The 24,992-nt window shown below is 37.3% G+C and overlaps 1 protein-coding gene across 2 annotated transcripts in view; it reads right to left on the bottom strand.

Annotated features, from left to right (window-relative positions):
* The window catches only part of robo1 (roundabout, axon guidance receptor, homolog 1 (Drosophila)), a 247,734-nt gene extending 238,032 nt beyond the window's left edge, over positions 1 to 9,702 (bottom strand). Inside the window, exon 1 of one of the 2 annotated variants that reach the window (XM_078929630.1) lies at positions 9,298 to 9,702. The gene's annotated coding sequence lies outside the window, so the exon portion shown is untranslated. The remainder of the gene's footprint in view (positions 1 to 9,297) is intronic. The other variant, XM_078929633.1, reaches the window with a different exon arrangement.
* Between the last annotated feature and the right edge of the window lie 15,290 nt (positions 9,703 to 24,992).

Here is a 24,992-nt window from a genome sequence, read left to right as displayed (position 1 = left end):
TATGGTGCTTTTAAGTCTTTGTGGTTAAAGTTAATCATTATTTAGTAATGCTGAATACTTTTTTGCTGTGTTATTTTACCTGCCTGCTTTAAATAAAAAAATATTTTTTTAAAGCTACACTTAACTGTGGAATAAATTATGGCTATCAAACTATAGGCAACAGACAAAAAGGGTAATACTTGAAGAAATGCTTTTATTTTTTTTATTCAATATGACCACATGAATTAAGTCAATATGACCAAACTTCTTGTAATGAGTAAAATATTTACTGTAGCAATAACTTTGATTAAACTAAGACTTTTGGGCTTTGGTATGGGGTAAAAAAGCAACAAAAAACCCAACTGAGATTTCTTTAAAAAAATACATTTGCTTATAAAAATCGAGCAGTACTTTGTTTCTGTTTAAAATAATTCCCATTCATTTCAATCTCTTTTCTGAAAGAAAATCACAAAAGCTAAAAATCAGAGCGCCCAGTTTGTGAAATCTGCACTCATGACAACTATAAAGAGAGAAAAAGAAACACATCAGACAAAACAAGCAGCAAAGTGCAGGTGTTCCAATGTATGAACACCATTATGTGTAAAACAAGAAATATATTGCCTATTGCATTACACAACATAATAGTGTCAATAAAACGTTCAATATGCTTTTGTTGTGCTAAATGGGAAAAAAGAATAAAATAAAGTAGAAACCCTGCAAGCAATTTCGAATGGATCAAAGAGGCCGATTACTTTTACTGTTCTAATATCTTTAAGCTTTTTTTCCTTTACTGGCAAGGTTCAATGTGGTTTTTTTCTGAATTATGGTAGAAAAATACTAGATGGATATGAAAAAGAAATATCCAGTTAAATTATAAATGTTTAAAAAATCCTTTTCATTTCTAGATGTGAAAAATTACTGATGTCAATGCACATTTGACCTCACTTACCGTTTTTCTTGTGTCTGACAGTAGACTCAAAAACTGATACTGCTTTATTGTTAGTTGGTTAGTAGATGGTTCATCCTTCCTGTAACTTCACCTTCCTGTATTTTATATGGGCTGGGGATCGGCACAAAGAGACCCAGACTTGGGCCCCCATGTAGCTACATAGTTAGGCAGTAACGTGAAGAGGGTCTTGCCCAAGGAACCACACTAAATGAATCGTATCCCCTGGGAATTGAACCCTGGATTTAAATTGCAGTTCTGAGTATTTCTTAATTCAAATCAATGTAAATCAGAAGCTAATGAAAAATGCTTTTCGAAGAAATCTTACAGATCCTACTTAAAATTGCAATATTGCACTGGCAATGTTGAATTGGGAGTGTGAGGGGCTGTAATCTAGCAGGAGAGAATGTAAACAAAAGGATGATGGGAAATAGGGGCAGGCTTACTCCCGAAAACAACTCAAATTTCTAATGAACTTCTACTGCTCTGCAGAAACTGTGTCCTAGTAAAGGACGTTTGTTTGATTTTGGTTAGAAATGGCATAATCTTAATAAAAAATACCATTGGGAACACTTTCGAAATAGATCAAATGATAATTGGAGTGGGGCTTTAACCTTACCATTGATAATAGTTTTTTCTAACTTGAACAATTGTATTCCTGCATGCAACACCGAACACCTGTCTGACCTGCATGAAGTCAAAATGTTTTGGACCTTCACAATGCTGAACCAGTCGAAGGGGAGAAAATGCCAAACTTCACAAAGAACAAAAAAAAGATTATTTGTCTGAATTACAAAAGAGGGACCAACCCTGGATGACAATTAAGGTTGTGTATTGATAATGTTCTTCAAACAATGGGCGAGGCTTTTCTACCTAAAAAGAAATCTAAATCAAACCAAGACAAAAAGAACCATATTTGGTTGCTGGTGTACCAACTTATTTTTTTCTAAAAGAGCCCAAAAATACAAGATAAATAAAAAAGACCCACCTAAATACACATGCATGAACACAAACACATAGATGAGAACAAAAATAAACACAGACAGTCAAGCCTGCAGACAGGCTCAGAGGGTCCCCCCATGTCACACACACTGATGTAAATTGATGTCCCCCACTGCTGATCCTGGATCTACACCGCAATAACCCCCCACCCCCTTGAAACTGTTAAAATTGTGTGAGCCCAGAGGACAACTACTCTCCCAGCTCTGTGGGGAAACAACCTTGACATGATCATCTGTCTCAGTTATGGAGAAGTTAAACCTACTGACATGCATAAAGGAGCTGAGCCACCCCCCTGCAATCTCTGTTACTTGCTTACTATTATTGTCCCATGTTAAACTAACAGAATACATTTTATAATTGTCGTAACAAACCACAGAGGAAAAGGATTTTTTGTTAAACACTTCATGTGACTTTATAGGTGAAGGCGTATGGGATTGCCGTCTCGTGGTCGGCTTGCGGAAACCATGAGGCAAGAATATAACCTCACCTCAACCCAGGTGACTTCTGACCCTGAGTGTCAGAGCAAAGTAATGCGAGGAGCTTCAGGGCGAACCAGGTCAAGATAGAGATGAAAAGTCTGGAGTGAGAGGAGGAGGGCTAAAAGGCGGGACAAGGGCGTTGCTGCAGTGAGCTCTCACTCAGTCACCCATCGGCTGGAGGTGTTTACGAAACTGTCAGTCCCACGGTAAAGCTGCTCCTGGGGGACTCAGGCCACCAGGGCGATGAGAAAATAATAGCTCCTTCTGTCAGAGCTTCAAGGGATAGGGCTCTGATGGACACCACTGGGAATTATAGTCAGCCTTTGGGACACATCCCATCCTAGACTTTAACACAGGCAGAGCAGACATGCAGACAAGCACCAAAAACAAGGAAGAAACCAGTCAAATCACTGTTTTTGAGGTGTACTGTTAAATTTAGCTCATGAAACTTACTTTCAGTGTCTCTATAATCAAACTTAAGCTTTGGGAAACAACTTTATAAAAATAGTTTATTTTATTCTAGAAACAATCACTTTCTAGAAGTGCATGAATTATATTTTAGCTGTTATAAGGGCCAACTTCAATATAAAAACCCTCTGTTTTTTGGAAACATCAGCTAACAGAATTGTCATTTACAAGCACATTAAGAAATGCTGGCAACAAAAAAAGCGTGGCCTCAATGACCTGCCTCTGCATATTTTTACTCTCGCGAAGTTGACTTTCATTTTGTTGTAAAATAAACATCAGTGGCTGCCTGGCAGGAATGAGATCAATAAAAACTGTTTAAAAGTCTTAAAAGATGCTTGTTTAGAAAGCATGGAGTGCCGCGTTTGACGTAAAACCCTTTTCTCCTCAATATCTCCCCGAACCTCACAAGGACAATATGCTGTAAAAGAAACAGACACAGTTGAATGAAAATTGAGAACGGCCTTTTGCCATGAACTTAATTGGAAGACACGGCGTTATCCATAAAAACTGACTCTAAATCAGGGTGGACCTCCATTAAAGGTTGAGGGGAAAAAAAGAAAGCCCAGAGTAACTCATCATTAGCAAATGTACTCAGAAATCATGGGGTAGCATCTGTTTTCTGCACATCCAACATCAATGCTGAGAGCAGTGGTGCCTCTGGGAAGAGGAGGGGCTGAGGGGGATACAGGCGGCTATTCCCCAGCCCCTTACCATGAATAACAATCTGTACCTCCAGGTAATTAAAGGGGACAAATCATGTCCATGGGGCTGCACCACCCCATCATTAAACAAAACATAACTGCTACTTGGTATGGATGCACATGAGGAGAAAACTGATCACACATCTCTACATACCCCAAGGATTTTATGGACACCAATGTTTTTTTTTGCTGTGTTATTTTACCTGTCTGCTTTAATTCAGTACTCCACATGTTTTTGGTTTTTTTTTTTGCCAATAACCTCCAACTGGGTCCTAAAACCATGACATGCTCTGTTAGGAGCTAGAACAGATCTCCAATGCTGCAATCACAAGACTCACACAGGGAAGCTCACAAACATGTCTTGCAAACCGATGTGTCTGCAAACATATATAGAAAGTGCATTTAAATGTGATGCAAAATTAGAAGAGCACACACAAACTGGGATTCACACTATGCCTCACTGTGTACTCTACCTCGTACAAATTGGAATTGGAAATTGACAGCAAACACAGCTTCTGCTGAGCGTGCACATGCTTCACCCTTATGTTTAAAGATACTGCTTGAGACAAGCAAAATCATGCAAACAACAGCTCACATTTTGAATACAAGCTAACAGGCAGCTGAAGTTCCCCTGTTTTTTTTGTTTTATTCTTGTGATGAATCACTAGTCTACTTTTTAATAAAGTAGTGGAGAGGCAACAGACAGCCTCGGCCAGACACTTCCGACTGCTCAAGTACAGGGCGGTCACATACAAAAGACTTTTTAAAAACCTGGGGAATGAAAAACACCCAAGGCCCCCCACTGGGATCCAAGCTGTTTTATGACTTTAAAACCTGATAAATAATGCAGCACCTTACCACAGGAGGAAACACAGAAAAAAAAATACAGCAGTACTTCAGCGCCAAATTCTGGACAGCATGAGCCACGCAAGTAACAGTAACGTACAGACTCAAACTGAAGGCTGATACCCTTCAAGGTGAGAATCAAGGAAGAGGGGGTTGTGTTGCTACACTGCTTCTTGACTTCATTGTTTTTCAACACAAGCAATAAATTTACCTAGGAGTAATTCTTGGAACTTGCTGTGGTAAAGATGTGAAAAAAACAAGGAAAAGATTAAATCAATGCTGGTTCAAATGAGGGGAAAAAACTCCTGAGAGCCCTTCAGAAAACCACAACTCTTCAGCCTCAGCAATTTTAAAGACATTTTAAAAATGTATTGTACATTTTTAGGGTATCAAACGGGTTTTTAAAACCATTAAAACGTTTCTTTGTCACAATGTTTACCCAAGCAAACCTCAGTGAGCAAATTGTACTGAATTAAAAAAAGACACCAGTTTGTGTTAGGGGGGTGAAGATTGGCAGATCTACCTGGACCTTTTGCTGGACTTTGCTGGCTGAGAGCAGCAAAATATGTAAATTAATCTATACAACTATATCTATATATAGCTGTATACTGTATTTATTATTATCTCCTGCCTTTCTGTGTTAGTAATGGTAGTTGTCTGTGTTTGTCAGATCTGTTTTTCCAGTGTATTTTCATTTGTTTGTTGTTGTTTTGTTTTGTTTTTATGTTCTCACTAAAGTAAAAATTAAATAAATGAGAAAAAAAGCAGTCATTAAGTAGTTTTAAATGCCAATGTTTATTATGAAATAAAGTTTTTTTTCTTTTTTTTGCACATTTATTTGTATTTTGTGTTGTGGTAGCAGTGTTTTGTGTTATTTCCTTTCAATTTTGTTTAAAACGAAACAGCTCAAACTGTATATAGTTAAAAGTTGAATTGTAAACAGTTGTTTTTTTATATATTTTTTTTAAACATTTTATCTGGAAGCAATAAATACCATTCATAAAGAGAAGGAAAAATAGGGAATAGTGTATATTTTTTAATGATTTGCAACATAAATTCTTGTTTTTCATAATACATTTTTGTTTTTTAGGGGCTTGCTGTTAAAAAAAAGGATGGATTAGGTGGATTAAATCTGTGGTCTAAGGCTCACAAAAAACAGCTAAAGTGGAGATAATTTCTGAGAAGTCAACCACGTCTCTGATTCCATTTGAAGTGGCATTACTTCATTTAAAGTCAAAACTGTCAAAGTTCACAAAGATCTTAAAAGTAACCAATATCAGTGCTTTGTTGGTGGTAGCCAACATCATGTTTTATGAAGATGAAGAGCAGCCTTGGAAGTCAATTTTAGTCACAGTAATGTTTGTTTTAGCAGTACCATTCTTTCTATATTCCGTGTTGCAAAAGGTTGGGAGTTATAGATTTCGTGAATAAACACAGTTAATAAAGTTTGACGGAGTTATCTGTGACTCTTTTGTCTATCTTAATGCGCCTTACAGTTCGATTCGCCTTATATATGACATTTGTTCCAAAAAGACCATTCACTCCATTACGCCCTCTAGAGAAGGAAAAAAACAGTAAAAAGAGTTGAAGGTGTTTGACCCTCTTAGAATTTAAGATTTATATATTTTTACTCTTTTTTGGATTTTTAAGGTTAGTCACCTCGCTGGAAACATAATTTGCATTGCCATCTTCCAGTCCTCTGAGACTAGAGTTTGATTATAAGATGTGAAGTCCTTTTGCATCCACAGAATGGTAGACAGTTGGTCTCATGCTGAGGAAGCTGGCAGGCCAGGAGCTTATCATCTGGAGCAGCTTACAGCAGGTGGACAACACAAACCTCTGCGCTGGACAACGGTTTATCACTGAGGCTTACTGCCAAAGCAGCAGCAAGCAACAATAAAATGACTTCTATCTTTTTAATATTTGTCACAGTGCTGGTAATCATGATCATGTTTTTGTATGAAATACAACACTGTGTGTCTCTAAAGCAGCACATCCATTTTCCTGAATGGTTCTGTGGGCTGTGCATCAGTTTGGCATCTCAGACAACCGGAATGGTCTTTTTTTTATTTATTGTTATTTATTTCCACTTCAACTCCAACCAAACTCCTCCACCCGATAATGTTATGAAAGGTAAAAATCTGCACCAGTTCTAAATAAAATCAAAGTTTCCTTCCTTTACCTTCTTTCAGTTTAGACACTGTGGCATAATGCCAAATAACAAAGGTAGGGATTCAAGAACCATCTGCAAGCTGCTCTTTGCACAAGCAAAATTCTATTTGGCAGATTTTTTGCTCCTGGGTTCTTAACAAAATCAATCTCAATTGAAGCCGCAGATTGTGTGTTTGATTTACACTGAATCACCTGGAGAGGCAGCCACAGATATTTTAATCCAAGTCTTTGATCGTCATCTATTCTGCTCCATATCTCCCTTTCTCAACAGCACTTATCCTCGTCTGCGCCTCCAATTGTTGTTGTCTGAAGAAGTTTTGTTTAAAAGCTTAGAGGACTATGTTTCACATGTAAAAAAAAGAGGAGTGTGAAATGGAAATTAACTTTATCTGAACATTACTAATAGACTTGCCACCATGGTTGACTGACATGCCATCCAAAGGGCACCATAATGACCCTGTCATGAGGGAATGATGAGACCTGACGACAGCTAGCAGCGCTCGACCTTTTGCATGGGAGGTCAGGTGTCGCAGGGATCAGTATCTTCCTGATGTAGGAGCCGCCGCCTCAGGGCTCAGAGGGAATGAGCCACAGATGACGGGGAACGGGACTTTTTCAATCAAGCAACCTCACACGACAGTGATTTTGTGCATTTTGGCAGCAGGGTGACAAATAAAAACAATAAAATAGAGATCAATTGTAATCAGTCACAAGACATCCAGACATCTTCAGGGCAGATGGAAGATAAAGGAGAGTGACAGAAACTTCTACCATCATTTCTACTTGACATTTCCTTTTTTGTGTGTTTCTTCTGGAAAAAACACATTTTTAATACCTAAAAATGTCTAATATTACAAATACAAGCTAGATTTGTTGTTGATCAATCTAAAAGAAGAAGAATTAGAATAAAAAAGCAGACATTTGTAAGTCTGCAAAGTAATTCCATGGGATTTATAAGTGGAAGCTCGGGTGCCTTTCAAAGAATCTTTATCCACACATTAGTTAGTGTTGTTGATTATGCACACGGGGTATTAATGTCTTATTCATTTTTTCCTGCCTCCCTCATTTCCAAATATCACTAATCCTGTTAGATGAAATCTATTAATGTTCAGCTTTGGCTGCCACACACAAAATTCCAAGTCAGTCGATAAGCCCTAAATTTGCCATGAAAGCATATCTGGACTGCTTCTCTGGATTAGAGAGCTTTATTGTGGCAAACGCAGACGTGTGACCGGAGCTTCACGGTGGGGAAAGTCACACACACTCCAATAACAAAACCAACAATAAGGTGGAGATAAACGCCTGCTTTTCTCGTATCCCTCATTTCTCATTCATTAGCGTTTCGTGTCTGATCTCAGCTGTGAACCTAATTAAGCCTCTTCTAATCCAGTGTGATACTTTAAATTTACAGTTTTGTGACAAGAAAAAAATAACAGTGGAAGGAAAAATAGAAATAATTTTTCTTTGTGATATTTCCCTTTGTTGAATATTTTTGACAAAAAAAGAAACAAATCAATCACCCTAAACAGAATTTTAACTTATACATCCAGGAAAAAGGTCAAAGCCTTTAAAAATTAGTCCACAATGCTGCAAAATCCCTGCCAAACCCTTCATAGAAAACCTAAAGATTCCTTTCTCATCTCTTTAGAACAGCAGCAAACAAATCACAGGGAAACCTTCCTGTGTTCCTTAAAAGTGCATCAGTTTGTAAAGTCCCACTGTCACTTGCTGCAAAGGCTGGTGGGAGACAAGCGCTACCACAAAGAGCTGCTACATCACAGCCCCCGAGCAAGAGTGAGAAAAAATATGGCACAAAAGAAGCAGCTTGGATGACACTGTCTGCAAAGATCCTAAAGGATGCGACGAGCGCCTCACCGGTGTGCGGAACAGCAGATTGATAGTAAAAACTGTCACAGATTCTTCCTTAACACCTTCAAAGGAGGTGGCAGGGATGATAAACCCAATTTGTTTCTGTTGAAACAGCACTATAAGAGTAGAAGAGTGTCACATTTATCATGTAAAGTTCATAACATACCGTGTCTCTAAGGATCAAAGATACAATCACTGTTTTGCTTTGGCACTCTGTGTAGTCTGGGTTATATTTCCCATTCATAAAAATTACCTTTCCAGTACCCTGCCTGCTGAGGTCCTGTTCCCGGTGGGCAAAGACCCCCCAATATTTCCAATGACGACCTTTAAAGGTTTGCTTGTTGCAATCAGAAACAGCCTGGCTGTGTTTTTGCTGTTTCCATCATAAAGTTAAGCCTTTTAAACCCATAAAAATGCAGAATTTGCCCAATTTCTTGTCTGCTATCAGACCATTTGGCCAGATAGGAAACTTTCAGCACCGCAGAGAAAGAACAGCTCCGCCAGAGCACTAAGCAGCCACTCAACAGGCAGCTTTGACAAGTAATACCTGTCAAATCACAGCAACAGCACGCTGACTGTGGAGAGGCTTTACTACAAATGTCTACTTTGAAGGCTCGTCATTATGTAAGATCTCAAACCCTTACATTCATTTGCGTAGAAGCGGTAGGATTTACGCGCAGCCAAACCTCAGCTTAACATCTTACACTACAAGCAATTGCAACGTGTTTTGCATGGCTCACACAGACAATGGACAGCTTTCATGCGCAACGACGCATTATCTCCAGCTGTGCGCATCTATCCATGAAGAACGCTCCTAACGCAAAAGTCAGCTTACCTCTCCAAAATGACGCAAAGGCTGCTGCACGCGCTTCCCACTTAAAAACAGAGGTGATCCATACCGGCGAGTGCGTGAAACTTTTATTTGATGCGCTTCTTGCTGGGAGCGAGATTTGGGGAAAGACTGCAACTACAGGGGTTGTGCGGATTCTCCGAGTTTTACGCACAAAATCATTGTTCGGGCAAATGAAAAGAGTCGTGCCTGAAAACTTATCCTGCATGCAAGAAAAAAAACAATATCCTCAGTAGGGAAAGATGGAGTGTGGAGTGCAGCCGTGAAGAGCCTGGCGCAAGCAGATTTGTCCATGCTGCTCCTGCAGCGAGCAGCCTCGTCAGCCTCTCTGGGTCCTAACGCTGCGCTAAACTAATGACATCTCTACCAGTCCAGAGCCTGCCGAGACTGACGAGGATCCACATAAAAGCAATGCTTTGGAGAACATGAGGGTCCTCCTCTGGACTACATAATCTGAACACTCAAAAATATTTAAGTTCATTTGTATGCAAAAACATTTGGAATTGTTTTTTGGTTTCCTTATTTTATGGTTTCAGGACCTTTAACAGAGAATCAAATTTCTAGAACATAGTTTATAGAATTCAGAATGAGAATTCAAAACCGACTGATAAAGATGGCAAAAATGTATTAATGCTTTACAGTATATATTTGAACAAAATCCCATGCAAATTTTTTGTGCTATTTTTTTAAGATCACATAATTGATCACTGTTTCAATTTGCAGGCTATCTAGGTTTCCCATTTTTATTTCCACCCAGTATCAATTTAAGCTGCTTTTTCTGTGGATCTAAAAAGTTGTAAAGAAATGTACCCATCATCAAGAAGAGAAGAATGGATTACCTTAATCATTATTGATCACCCATACTCAACTTGTGGAGACATAAGAGCTAAACTGTTTTGTACTTCGTCCCTTTGACCACAGAAATTGAATCAACATGCAAGTATTTGATATATACTCTCACACCAAAAAAAAAAAAAAAAGAAAAGTACACGAAATTACACAGAGGACCATTACTTGCAGTTACAATCAACTTCCACAAAACAACAAACCAATCTTTCAAAAAGCACTTTAATAATCATGTTCTTTAGTGGTTTGGAAAACAGTACAGCAGTCACTGCAGGATATCTGCTCTGCCGATGATTGTTCCTGTGGTAAATATGTCCCCATTACACTTTAGAATCAGTGTTCTTTTTTTAAGTTCCTCAACTCAAAGTGCATCCAAATGGTCTTTTGCACAAATAGACTTGGTAAAAAACAAACAAACTGTTTTAATATTTCACTTAACTAAAACCTGAAAAGAATCAAATCTAGATTTTGAAATTTCAAAGCAAAGCCTTTAACTAAATAGATATATTATTGATAATCTGAGGCACTGGCGAGTTCTCATTAGTGATGCAAAAAAAAAAAGTCTACTCCTGCATGTTTTAATCATTTAGAGAATGCGGCATTTAGAAAGTTTTGCATACAGCATTATTAAAAACGCATCCAAACTTGCAATATATTTGCATGTAATTTGCTGTGTTTAAAGCTGAAGTTTCTTTCTACCCGTCTGTAAAAGGAAAATCTTGCAAGGACAAAAGATTCTATTTGGCCTCAAAATTGAATTTCTATATTAATGCATTTATGTATTCCATCATCCTCTGGAATCAGCACATCAATTCATACATTATGCTCCCCGTTGCTTTTTCTTCCTATTTGGCTATTCACTTGGCAAACCCTTTTGTTCGCCAGTATTTGTTTATTTTTCTATTTTGAAAATCTGTACTTATATAGGGGTAAATGTGAACGCAAGCTACTTCCCTGTCAATCAAGGCAGAGGCTGGCTTTTTGAAATGGAAAGAACAAACATTCTGACTCTTATTTTTCCTGCATCCTTAAGAACTGCATGATTTGCTAAAAAGAGAGGTCATACCAAACAGAGAAGATGGACAAAGATCAGTTTTCAATCAGTTGACATACTCCTGATTCCATGCAGGAATGAGCTCCGACTCTCAACTTTTGATGCAACAAGATCAAATGTTTGTCACTAAACTGTTCCAAATATGATTAACAATAAATTCTACTGTTTAGTTGCTTGTTTGACACAAATTAGGTTTAAATATCTGTCTTGGGTTGATTATTGTCAGGACCCTGTGAAGGAGGTTAACATGACAAACAGCCTTTGATATCAAAGTAGAGAGTTGAACAATAGTGTTCTAAAGTGGTGTATCACCATTATCTTATCAACAAAAAACTTTCACACCCAAATAGTAAAGAGTCGAGGGGTAGCCATTCATGTTAACGATTCTATTTGTGGTTGATGATCCCATTTATAGTCGATATTAGTTCATTTTGAACAATCTAATTGACTGATCTAAAATCGATACAGGACATCTTTAGCAAAAAAAAAAAACAACCAGTGTCACTCAGAAATGAACAGTGCAGGGGAAGTTTTCCAGATTCCTTGTTTTTCTTGCAAAACAATCCAGTGTTAATTGAATTTATGGACAAACAAACAAGAATTAATAGCAAATTCATTCACACATTATTTTCATAAAATTGTTTTTCCATACAAAAAAAAAACACAATCAGAACATTATTAGAATATTCTACCCCACTGTTTGGCCACGTCTTTGCAAAATTCAAATTCTACAATGTCTCCTACAGTGTCTCTACACATTGGACTGCAATGATGAAAAATCATTTTTGCTGGCATCACATATGTGTTGTCCACTGTGATCACACTAACGTTATAGTAAAATCCAAATAGTATGTTTCAATAGGAATATAAAATATTTTTATTCATTTTGAAATTATTTCATAATGGGATAGATTGATATTCGGCTACCAACTTGCTTTCAACAGATCAGTCCGGTTGGGTCATAGGAATATCAATTGAATCATAGATTAAGCTAATTAGTCGTTACACACCTGATTAATATGCATTGACCTAATTTGAATTAAAAGAATTCTGAATGGTGGTGCTCAAAACAATAGAAAATCACTTTACTTACATGGTGCTTGGTGGAAAGTAGGTCTAAATATACGCAAGAATTACTTGCAAATAAACAGATGCCCTATTTTCTTTTCTTCAGGTGGACCAAAGTTAAAGTGGTCCTTATCTGAACTCACCGAAATGACCTGGAAGACTTTGTGAAATGAGATGGGAGCATTCTATCATGTCCGTCGCCATAAAAACTCAGTTGTGTAAGAAAAAGTTATGAAGCCATGAAATTTTACAACTCAAAAGTTGATTATTTTGAAAGTAAGAAATATGCCACTTTATTTCATGCGTGTCAGGATGTGACGTTCAGAGCTAACTACATCCATCCATCCATTTTCCAAACCCACTTAATCCCTTTTGGTGTCACGGGTCGCCAGTCTGTCGCAGGGCTACACACATGCACATCCTCACCTACAGACAATTTAGAATCACCAATTAAGCTAGGAAGCATGTTTTTGGACTGTGGGAGAAAGCTTGAGTGCCCAGAGATATCCCACACAAACACCAGAAGAACATGCAAACCCCATAAAGGAAGGAACCAGCTGGGATTGGAATCTTCTCACTGTATGGCAATATTGATAACAAGCCACACCAAGGTAACGACAATCAATCCTAATTTATATTCATTTGTGTTTGAACAAACTAGAAAACTCAGCTGATGCAGCCAAGCTTGGTATGCAGGACAGGAATGTCTATTTGCAGTGATTAATCTTATAAAAAGGAAAAAGAAATGAAAAAAAAAAAACAAGAAATGAAACACAATGAGGGTACACATTAATTTTAAATAAGAAAAATAACATTCCTTAATGTTTTATTCATTATTTGTTGAAGCACACGGGTGTTATTTCAGAGGAAAGCCAGACATGATTTGACTATTTACACTGCATAAATATTAAAACCTTACAGATTAAATCCCTCACCATCTTTGCCTGATATTTGTCCATGAGACAGACAAAAATACGCTGATAGTGTGATACCTTCAGCAAACTGCTGTAACGGTGCCTGGACCTGATGGCGATTCGCGTGTTGCAGATTTCCCCAGTTTTAACAATGGTTTTGCATTAGATGTAAAAATGACTATTATTGATGTCTCATTAGCTCCGTCTGCCAGCAGCGTACAAAAATCAAACATCTTCTTGGAGTGATTAATGGAGTATTCCATATGTCCTCTTTAAGTATGTTGCAACAGTTGTTCTCTGTGTATAATTGTGTTTGTCTGTGCACAAGTGTGTGTTAGGCTCAGTTACAACAGATGGGAAGGAAAGGGAAGAACCAAAGGAGTTACAGATGGGCACAGGTCCATTTGAACATTAACTTGATGACAGATCAACAGGTCAGGTTTCCAGGAACACCACCACATGTTCAGCACAAATGGCCAAAAATGTCCTGCTGGCGTTCAAATTCTAAACCCACCCTTAAAATATAGACTGAGAGCAATAAGAAAAATGAAAGTAGTGCTGATTTTGCTAGTTTTTCTGTGTAAATTGAGGATCCTGCTTAATGGACCTTTACACTTTAGATCTCCTGCCAAAATTGTTGTATCTGAAAAATGTGCGGCTCCATTTTTATTTTAAATGGCATGTTTGTCAACATGTCAGAGGTCAGCTGAAATCAGCAGGGAGCATGTTAGCTTCAGTTTGATGACACATAACACTAAAAGGGGATCCAGGTGGTTTTTTCAACTTTGGAATTACTTTTGAACTTAAATGTAAATCTTTACCATAAAACAAAGGTTATACACCCTGACTGCTTATTGACAACTTTGCCAGCTGGTGGGACTGGTGGTTTTCAAAGTGCAAATTTTTAGAGGAATGCTCAGAGATGCGTTGGGGTTGTTTTTTTTTATGAGAAATAAAATTGTAATAAACTTAAAAGCTCAAAAAGTTAGTTTTGCGTGATATAGACCCTTTAATATTCTCGTGTATGATACAGCCTTAAACCTGAGCTTCTCGTCATGCTAAATGACAGAATTGAATGACAGAACTTGAAAAGTTTTCCAGAATTGATTTAGTAAGACATTGCGAGGAAAATTAGTTTTGTGTCAAAATTGGTATACAAATCGCATTTATGAATTTAAACTTAAACGACTTTAAACTCAAGGCAGACATGTAAGGTCTGCCATCTTAGTTTACAAGTCTATAGTAGTGCTTAAATTCTATAATGATTGTATTACCAAAATGAACAACAATCTCTTTCTTCCAAATGATTAAAATAAGTAATGGCCAAACAGTTATGGTTTGCTGCAGTTTTGTTTCAAATCAACCCTTTTCTGCCTTTCATTTTCTGCTGGGGAGGCCCTTTTAAGTACCTACAGTCTTGTTTTTTCTTTTTCAATCAAAAGCACAGTGTTTTAGTCCAGACAGCTTAGAACCCATGTTTCTGACCTTCAGCATGAAAAATGTGATGGAATGCATCTTGAAGTCGGACTCAATTTCATGCACCCTGATTCCACCAAAAGGCTGGTGCCCTGTTGTCACTCACCATGACAAAATAATGAGTGAGATGTAATAGTGGATGACACTTATCTTCCTAATGTTGAAACTAAGCTGAGGAAAACTATTTTGGGTGACAGTTTCTTTTATCTGTCATTCATCTTCTTCTTTTATGTTTATTTATGAATGTATACCAACGTTGGTGAACTTCTAGTATTCACCTTGAAAAGGATGAAAGGATTAGCATGTTTTCATATTTAAAGACATGTTTAAAATCTAAATTTCCATCAATTAAATCCTGTGGTGGATCCTAAATTGTATCAGCGTTTAGTGAATTACTTTTCTTGTAAAGGCAGAAAGACATTTTTGTACTTTTCACACAAAGCAAATGATGGGGTATCTGTAAAAGTCTTATAACTAAAACCTGAAAAAAGTTAGACTTATACAAGCCCAAAAGGGAAGTGTGATTTGCCTTATTGCTAAATTTTACTCCTCTGTTGATGTACAATAAAAAATGTTGTTTAACATAAAATGTTTCTTGGGAATTTGATTACACAGTGTTAAAATAAAGTGTTGGAAGATGCTGTTAGGTCATTTTCCTGCAAGTCCAGGTCAGGTCTGATATGGTAAAGAATAAGAAAGTTAAAGCCGTGGAGTGTTCCAGTCTCACAGAAATTCATAATGTACAATCAAGTACTTCAACAACAACTCTGCGTTGGATTTATCATGAAAAAAAGGTAATAGGAAACATTTAGTCTGAGTTTTGAGAATGGATGTTTTAGAGTTAAAAAATATATTAATATAGATGAGGTGTGTTCTTGACTCCCAAAGCATTGGGCCAAGTCACAAGTTAAGTTTAAAGTCTTTGCAAACATTATGCTTAAGTCCTGTTCTGTGATACATATTACTGTATTTCCACACTAGAAGGCACAAATAAAAAGCCTTAATTAAAAATTAATAAAAAAAGATGATGATGTCGACTGATGTCGAAGCAATTTTGAGAGGCATATGGCGCTCTGTCAAAATGTCAGTCTGTTTTTTTGTACAAAGTAAAAACAAGGTTGGGTGTTAAAGTTTAAACGGCCACTTTCAATGAAAAGTCCCCCTGTGGGTGGTGGAAAGACTAGCTTAGTGCACACTAGAGAAAATTCACATCTAATCTTTATGAGCTTCAGTCCTTAAACAGGAGCAAACTGGAGATAACAAAGCAAGTAGAAAAGTTATTATGTGTCTTTTGTTGCAAATGAGGTTTGAGCTCAATATTTTTTTAAAGCTCTGCTCAAACTAAGAAAAAAAAAAAACTTTGAAACTTTCTTGAGGCCCAGCTTTTGCCATGATCCTCAACATTCTGGTCACACGAGCTAACACGACCTTCAACAAAAGGGAACTAACACCAAACTATCACGAATCCCCAATGGTGTTGTTAATTTTTGTGTTCAGGAGATCAAAATCAATCCTTGCCATTTTTATTAAAAGTTAAATTGCCACTCTCAGTCATTGCAAAAAAAAAAAAAAAAACAGAGCTCCGTATGTGTTCTTGATAAGATAATTCAATTCCACTTCTATTCTCCAGTATTGATTCAGTCATTCTTTATATGTCACACATATTCCATATCAGTAAATTCAACACTATGCAACATTCCTCTTACTGCCCTTTACTGCTCCCCTGAGCTGCAGGGAGGACACAATGCAGATAGAGAGGGGGGCTGTCTGAAAGCCTGTGGCTTGGACTCAGCAAGATGAAGACATGAAACACAGTTTGAGTCAAAGTTTTACATCCACCATCTCCTATTTATTTATTTATTTTTTTAGCAGAGTGTGGAAGCCATGTGGTGCACTCTCAGGGTGGTCTTCCTTGCCATCTAACCAGGGCTGTATAAAAAGACAATCATACTCTTTTCTGATGATCTTCCTGCACACAGATTTTCTGTCAAAATCCAAAGTCTCTGAGCTGATTTTCAGGCTCCCTCTGTTCTTCCTACAGCCCTAATTGCTTGGCCCATTTATTACTGTGATGCTGTCATCTCACCTTGCTACAGATCCCAGTGGGCTAGCAACTGACATAGCATTGTAAAATGCTCCCCCCCTAACTCTCCCATCTCCAAATGAAAAAGTCAACTTTTTATCTCAGAGCGATGTTTACTGAGGAACACTAGCTGTCAAAAATTGATCATAGAGCTGACAGCATGGGTTACATATGCTATATTTACTGTCTTTTTTGGCCTAAAGCGCTGAGTGGAGGCTTCCCTATTTATTCTACAACTGCAGTGGTTTTGTAAACTGCACAGCATGCTTTAAGACTGCTGTGAGGCATATTTTAAAAGAAAGCAGCACCACAGTGATTACATTTTTCAAGAAAATTTCATTTCTAAAATAAAGCTAATTTTATTCTACAAATACGGTCCCTCTCACTGGTGATGGGGTTCATTCAATGCGAACACTCACTAGGAATTAGCGGGACCATAATTCACACAAGAAGGTTATCTTGATCCAAATCAAATACCAAACACTAATGGTTTGAGGCACACCTGTGAAGAGCCCTTACATTACAAACACTCAGGAGGGATTCGGAAGGTTTATTGCCACTCAGGTTTCTGATGACCAGTGGGCAACCCAGAGAACAGTGACGAGAATGCTGAGTCTAGATGTTTGGAAACCTGAAAATGAAAAAGTGTCACTTTATCTTCCTCCAGTGTTTTGTAGGTGAATTAAAAGTTGGAATACAGTCTCAGCAATAATGAATAGTATTGTAGAGCAGCCACCACTGAGGTGAATGGATAAAACATTGCGCTTTGTTCACACCAGACAATCTAAAGTAAAGGGAATTGAAGAGAGTTATCAGTAATATCACACGTCCAGAGAGTTAAGTCCAATTAATGTTCCACTTCATTCACGGCCAATGTTTAAGTAAAGGGGGCTAAGGCTAGAAACTGTGAAAAAAGGAAAAAGACAAGATTGAGGTGTTCTGTGATGCATCTACTTGATGTCTGGAGATACATTCCAGATACCATATTTTTTTAGGTAAAAGTTGCGGTTGTTTGCAGAGAAAAGAGAAAAAAAATTAAGAAGGAAACAAGACAAGGATGAATTCATGTATTTAGACTTTGTTACTTTGAAACACATTTCTACTTTGTCATTTGGACTAAAATGTAGGAGGTGAACTTTCGCCATGAACTTATGCTTTTTTTGACATATCATGACAATTGGCATACATCCCTTTCCTTTTTATCCAGCAGTCGAAGCCGTTACCATGACAGAGTGTCACACCATGTATTAAAAAGTCAGCTAAAAAAGTGATTTAAACTTAAGAAATAACAAGATTAAAGTACTATAAATTAATTGAAAACACTTTTTTTGTAAAGGTATAAGCGGGATAATGCTCTTCGAGGTCCATTATCAGAGATTGACTGACTTTATGCTTTGCGTCGGCTGGTCAGGCTTCCTAGTCGTTTTTTGATAGTGGCCACTTTATCAGGCCCCTTACTTATACCATGGTCTGATTCTGATTGGCCGCTGGGTGTGGATTAGGTAAGGGCTAATGGCCAACTTAGTATGCATTTTCACTTTTTAACGCACTCCATGGAAGCCTGAACCGTCCGACACGAAGCGGAGGACGGTTGCTTCCGCGATGTGCCTTAAAAAATGATAATGCATACTTTGAAGGCCATTAACCCGCTTATACCATGGTCACTTACAAAAGAAATAAATAATAAATGGCATATACTTAAATGTTCATAATAATATTCATATTCATATTCATATTCATATTCATAATAATAATAACCAGTTTTTAGTCCTTAATTCTTGTTTTTTTCTGATTTGGATCGCTTTTTTTCACAAAAAGCGGACTATTTGTTACGTGGTGTGGCGCCTTGTCATGGTAACGTGACAAGGCCCCGCACCACCGCTGCAATCAAGATTCGGCGATATACTGTAGAAGATTTAAGATAGGTGACCGGAACTTCTTTTTGGGGCGTGGAGTTATCACTGTGCCTTATCACGTTTTAATGCGCACCCAGCAGCCAATCAAAATTGAGTATTCACCTGAACCATGGTATAAAAGCGGGATAATGGCCTTCGAAGTGTGCATTACCAGAAATTAACGCATCATCCTCCGCTTCGTGCCCGACAATTTTAGGCTTCCATGGTGTGCATTAATTTCTGATAATGCACACTTTGTCAAGCAATACATGTTGTGCTAATACACTAGATTCCTCCTAAGTTTCATGCAGCTAAACAAGCATTGGAAGTGAAGCGTGCACACATAAAGTTTAATATTGTTATCTTTTCCGTTTGTTATGATTTGCCTTTCAAAACGAAATGTCTGTTCTTGTTCCCGTATTTTGTTAAATACATTTATCCCAAAAGTGCGACGTGTATATGATTTTTTTCCTCTTTACTATGCATTTTCTTTGCTGCTGCGACTTATACTCAGGAAGGACTAAAGTATGAAAAATATGGTAATTGGAAAACTCTGAGCTGATAGCCATGCTAAAGCATGCCAAAATCATGTTTTGTGTTGACATGTCATTCAGTGAATTGGCTTTTTCTTCCCCCTAGCCAGGAGTCCCTTGAAAAAGAGATTCTTAATCTCAATGGGACAATTCCTGGGTAAAAAAAGGTTAGATAGAATAAATAACTAATTTGTTAAGTTCTTTGAAATCGTTTTTATTCAAAATTACAAATTTAAATCTTGTAATAGTACAAGTCCAGTGATCAACCCCTTAAGTTTCCTTGTCACCAAAATGCCTACTTCCTTTTTTCATCCTCCACAGCCAACACAGACAGCATGAAGATGTAGAGATTGTTCTTGCCAAGTTTAGAGCAACAATATTTTTTTCTCAATGTGGCAATAAAAAAGTTTTCCCACACTCAGTATCTCACCCAAAGATTAATCCTGGTGGGTTTGTTTTTTTTGTTTTTTTGGGGGGGGGTTGCGAATTGTTGGTAGAAACTTTCACATGCACTAGCTACGGTGGTGTGCATTTGGGAATTACTTTGCATTTGTCATTGCATTGCATTTATACTGAAATCAGTAAAACCTAAATGACTGTAGGGACGTTACTATATTCTGTTGTAAGATATTCTTTCTCAAACATCCAAATTGGATTTTCATTGCACTTCTGAGGATCACAAATGTCATAGGTGTTCTGGATTTTATGTATGAACACCATAGTTTTATCGGTCACATGAAATGGCCGGATCAGCAATGAAAGATCCCCCTAATGATCACACTCTCCCTAATTGCTTCTTGTATAGGAAGTTAATTCTGTAATGGAATGAAATTATAAATCGTGTCCAAACAAATTAACGTCAAACCACAAGCAGGTGCGTTTTTTGACAGGCTCAGGGCATTTATAATCTACCGCATGAGCCGATTGTCCTCTCAATCCTCAGACCGCTGCTCCCCAGTAATACACCTGCTGCCTTTCCAGTCCTCCCACAATTCCTATTTTCAGAGGTAACTGGTGTGGGGGCTTCTCATGGGAGGGGTGCTGCTCGTCAAATGAGGGTGGATTAATCCACCACCTGACAACGGATCTACTGAGAGCAGCGTTCATACTTGTCCCAAATGTCAAAGCTGAAATTATTATTGAACACATCTCACTGGGGGATCTACCTGTAAAAACATTTATCCTCTCTATTACAATTTGGACTGCTCATCACCGAGATGAAAATTACCTCGACTGATTTTGCCTTGGGATAGACAAGCAAATTGAGCTTGATATCCACTCTGACTGAGTTACGCAAACATTTTACGGGGAAGGAAGTTGTTTGCAAACGGCAATGCAAGTATTGATTGGCAGGTTGGTGTTTTTATTTGTAGAATTTTTTTGTTTCTCGTCTGTGCAGACAGGCAGTCATGTTTGTTCTTGCAAGGACAATTGATCCATCAATTATTAAAATCAGCATGCTTGATACCTAATGCAGATAGTTTTTTACCATGTTTGACAACACACAGATACAAAACTTTGGTTATTAGATAATAGATCGTAAGCTGCTTTTATATTAGGATACGCCCACAGACTTGATTTAAATGGGTGGAGAATGCAAATAAATTTTACACCAAGGCCTGCTTTGGTTACCACACATGGGGCTTGCAAAAGGGAACTGAAGGGTGTAAGGAACCACAATCACCCAAGTCATACCTCATGAACTCCAGCTAGTCTGACTAATCCTCTGATCATAATGCAGTAAGACGTGCCTTCATCTCCTCCCTACGCCACAGTCAGTCTGACATTTGTTGTACATATAAAGACCTAATCCAAATGGTGGTTTAGGTTTTTTTACATGTTCTTGTAGCATTTTTCACATGATGGAGGACATATTAAAGGAAAATTTAGAATAAAACTGTGTTTCTGAGTATTTCTTTGTTCAAATCGTAGTGAATCAGGAGGAGAAGGAAAAATCCCGCATGAAAATAGTTGTTACATGCAAATAACAGTCAGCGGGCCATGAGCTCCCTGCTCTACTCTGATTTATCCACTAGTAGACAATTAGATCCACTTCTTCGCTTTCCTTGTCTAAGCTGGTATCTGGCTCAAAAACTGTACAATTGGATAGATCCAATATTGCTTACCATTTTTGTTGACAAGGCGTTGAGGGAAAATGACAGCAGGCTAAATTCTAATGAACTCTTGCTACTCTGCAGAAACTATGTCCAAGAAAATGACTGCCCCCCCCCTTTTTTTGCCTAAAAACAACAATCATTATTAAAAGACCACTGAGAATGTTTTTAGAATAGATCAAAAGATGATCAGAGTTGAACTTTGACAACGTTCTCTTAGTTTTGCTTCTTCAGTTTTGCACGGTGCCCAGTTTATTTCACTCCGCTTTCTGCACAGCACTCAACCTTTTAATGCTGCAGATGTCACCAGCGACATCTAAACACACTGTAAATCTTTAACCATTTACGTGATCACTGTGAATCAGCTGATTTTAACGCAGAGAAAAGGGTTTTTTCTTAAATGATTTGCACAGTTAACACTTTACAAATGTATCAGCTGATTTTCATGGATTGTTTAAGCACATGCCACATTCATTAGTGAAAAATGTTGCATATCAGTCCAAGGTTGCTTTTCTCCACCAAATCCCCTAGAATTATGGCAATTGCATGAAAGGTTGAGGAGTTACGGTTGTCAAAAGAACGCTCCGGTGTAAAAGGGTTAAGTCAACTCTTGAGTAAACGTAGGCCCTGACAAGAACCAGATATTTCCACGCTTGGAATCCAGGAGAAGTTTCACACCCGGCAATAAAAGCAGACTACCTCAAGAAAACAAAGCATGAAAGAAAAAAAAAAAAAGGCCAGACCTGCTAGTTCTGACTATATGGATATACCGGTACTTGAGATACCTGAGGAGAGTTCTTCTCCTATACTTTTCATAATTTACACCACTGAGCTGTTTATTTTCTCACCTGAAATGAATATTTCTACATAATAAACTCATATCTTGTTTACTAGTGTACCAGTTTGATTGTTTCATCATTGGAGCTCACATTTCAATTGTACCTAACAAAAGAGGACTATTCAAAGACAGAATCTATGGTGCAACACAAACAAATCAATGTAAAAGCATCTTAAATGAAAGCAGGTGCTGGTTTCTATACATTTGACTTTGAGCATTAACATGTTTAATGGTAATATATTGGAAAAACTATGAAGTGGCACGCCAAACATGTAAGTTTGACATCAAGGTTATATTCAGATGTTTAAAGTCTTGCATCACTTCTCTAATGAGTCTTCATTTGGTGGGAGGAAGAAAAAAATAATTACTCCAGTCAGGTGGAATTTCATGAGATAACTCAACCTTAGCTTCACTTGTCACGCCAGGGCCACTGTTGTAAAGGTTAGCGGGTTTCACTAAAAAGCAAAAGGGCAGGTGTGAAGCTGCACATGAATGCTAAAAGAAGCCCTTGTTGTGACAGTTATTTAAAGAAGAAGGTCATTGAAAAGCATTTAATTTTTGTATGTTAAACACTTTGTAAATAAAACAGAATTTGGGAAACCAGTTGTGCTTTTTTAAACCCAACTCCTTTTTTTTTTTTTACAACAGAAGAACCTGTGTGTTTTGTAGGTTTTTGACAAAATAAAGGAGAATTTCAGATCTGTGTGGGTGGAAAATGTGAAGGTTAGCATCTCCATTAGATTTGGGAGTATTTTTTATAAAAGAAATGTTTTACATCAGGCACACTGAAGCAATGTAGAGAATTATTAATCATCAGTTTAATAGTGTTGATTTTAAATGTATGGCACCTTGTTTGACTCATTTCCAGGCACCATGTGAATAAATATTAACATTAATATTTTCTTCAGTGCATCTGACTCCTTTTCAGTCACTTTTTAAAATGTATAAACGTTTGGGTCATTTGAACAAAAGTTTCTGTTCATAAAGCAAAAGAGTTAATTTGGGTAAGTGTATCTAGTTTTGTTGTTGTTGTTGACTGACTGTTTAGAACACATGTGTCAAACTCAAGGCCCACGGGCCTAAGGTGGCCCCCCATGTCATTTTATGTGGCCCGCGAGAGCATAGAAGTTTTTCATTTCCTAAAATAAAAAATTGGTGTAGACTCATTTCTAGGGGGACTCGGACTTGAAATATCGGATTGGGCAACTATACATTAGGACTTAAACACTGTCCATATAACCTAACCTGACAGAATCGAATGTAAACGGATTTATACTAGAGTAACAAGCAAACATATGATTTCTATGCAGCTGTAATTGTCACTTTAAAAAGTCATAATAAATAAATTAGTGATTTAGCATTAAGGAGTATTTCCATTTATTTTTTATTACATTTAGTTACATGTATAAGTAATATCTGGCAATTTGAGGACAACCTGCTGATGTGGCCCTCGGTGAAAATGAGTTTGACACCCCTTGTTTAGAAGCTTATAGGCTTCAGGTTTTTTATTCAGTGTCCGTTTTCTCTTTTTTTAAATAGATAACAAATATTTTCATATTCAAACATATTTTTTTTCTAATCAATGCAATTTGCATGATGAGGTTTTTTTGGGTAAACATTGTGAAAAAGAAATTTGCTAATAGTTTTCAAAAACAGTATTTGATGCCTTGAATTATGATATAAACACTTTTAATTTTTTTTTTTTTAGATTTCTGAGGCTTGCCCAAAATTTATTGCAAGAAGTAAAAAAAACAGACAAATTCCCATAAAAAAACATGACATGTGACAATGCAAACTCAACAGATAAAAAGACACAGTCCAACACCGCTATACGTTACAATAACCTTATTTGCAACTCGTATAAAAAGGTACCACTAAAATCCCTTTGACATCAGTAAGCACAACAAGAATTAATCCATAGAAAAGGCAATCCGTATTATAAAGTTCACTGTCGTTTATAAAAAAAATTAAGGCTTTTAAGTATGCCTTATAGTGCAGTAATTACTGAATGTTATTAATTAATATTACGCAACAACACTTTGGAGTACATTTGTCACTTTTGATTGTTGGGTTCTGCGTTTCAGAATCAGAATCAGAAGTACTTTATTGATCCCACACGTGGGAAATTTGTTTGTCACCATAGCAACTGACAGCAGAGGGAAAAAAAGACTTAGAATGAAATAAAAAAAAAAAACAAGAACAAAGAACATGTAGCATAAATGTTTGATGGTACTGAATAAAGTAACTTGAATAAATACATATATTAAATTACAATTCTGAGACAGTAATATTGTAAGGTTAGAGGATTACTTTTGAACAAAAGAAAACAATCTGAAATTGAGTACTAACTTGTGTCAGTGTCATAAACATAAATAATTCTGTAGTGGTTGATATTCAGTTTCCGTTGATTACAAAAATAACATGTTTGTGTTTACTGTTTGCTTCCATGTAAATGCTGCTTTCTATTAAGCTCACGCACATGTTCAGTCGCACATCCATCTCACCAAAACCCGCTGTGGTCTTTGTGCTCCAAACAGACTTTGACTTTGAAGGACTTTGAATGCGGAAAAATTGTAGATACAGAAAGAGAGAACAGAAGCGGAGTACATAATAAACACAACCCGAATGCCCTCCCATCGGCTGAGTAGCGGGGAAGCAAACATACCACACAGTCAGAGGTGTTCAGCTGTTATAGTGGCAAACAGCCTTGAACAGGTGGTTATCTGAAGAATCGCTTGTGAACAGAGCTTTTGCCCCTCAATAGAGGAAAGATGAAGGGTAAAGATAAGAAATGGTTATTGATCGACAGTCACTTTATCAGCCTCAACTCTGATGATCGCGCAACACAATCTAACTAGG

Source organism: Oryzias latipes, chromosome 13, assembly GCF_053564925.1.
Source record: "Oryzias latipes strain Hd-rR chromosome 13, Olatipes_Hd-rR_3.1".
Lineage (NCBI taxonomy): Eukaryota > Metazoa > Chordata > Actinopteri > Beloniformes > Adrianichthyidae > Oryzias > Oryzias latipes.
The sequence above is the reverse complement of the archived record's forward strand: the minus strand, read 5'-3'. Positions and strand labels throughout refer to the sequence as shown.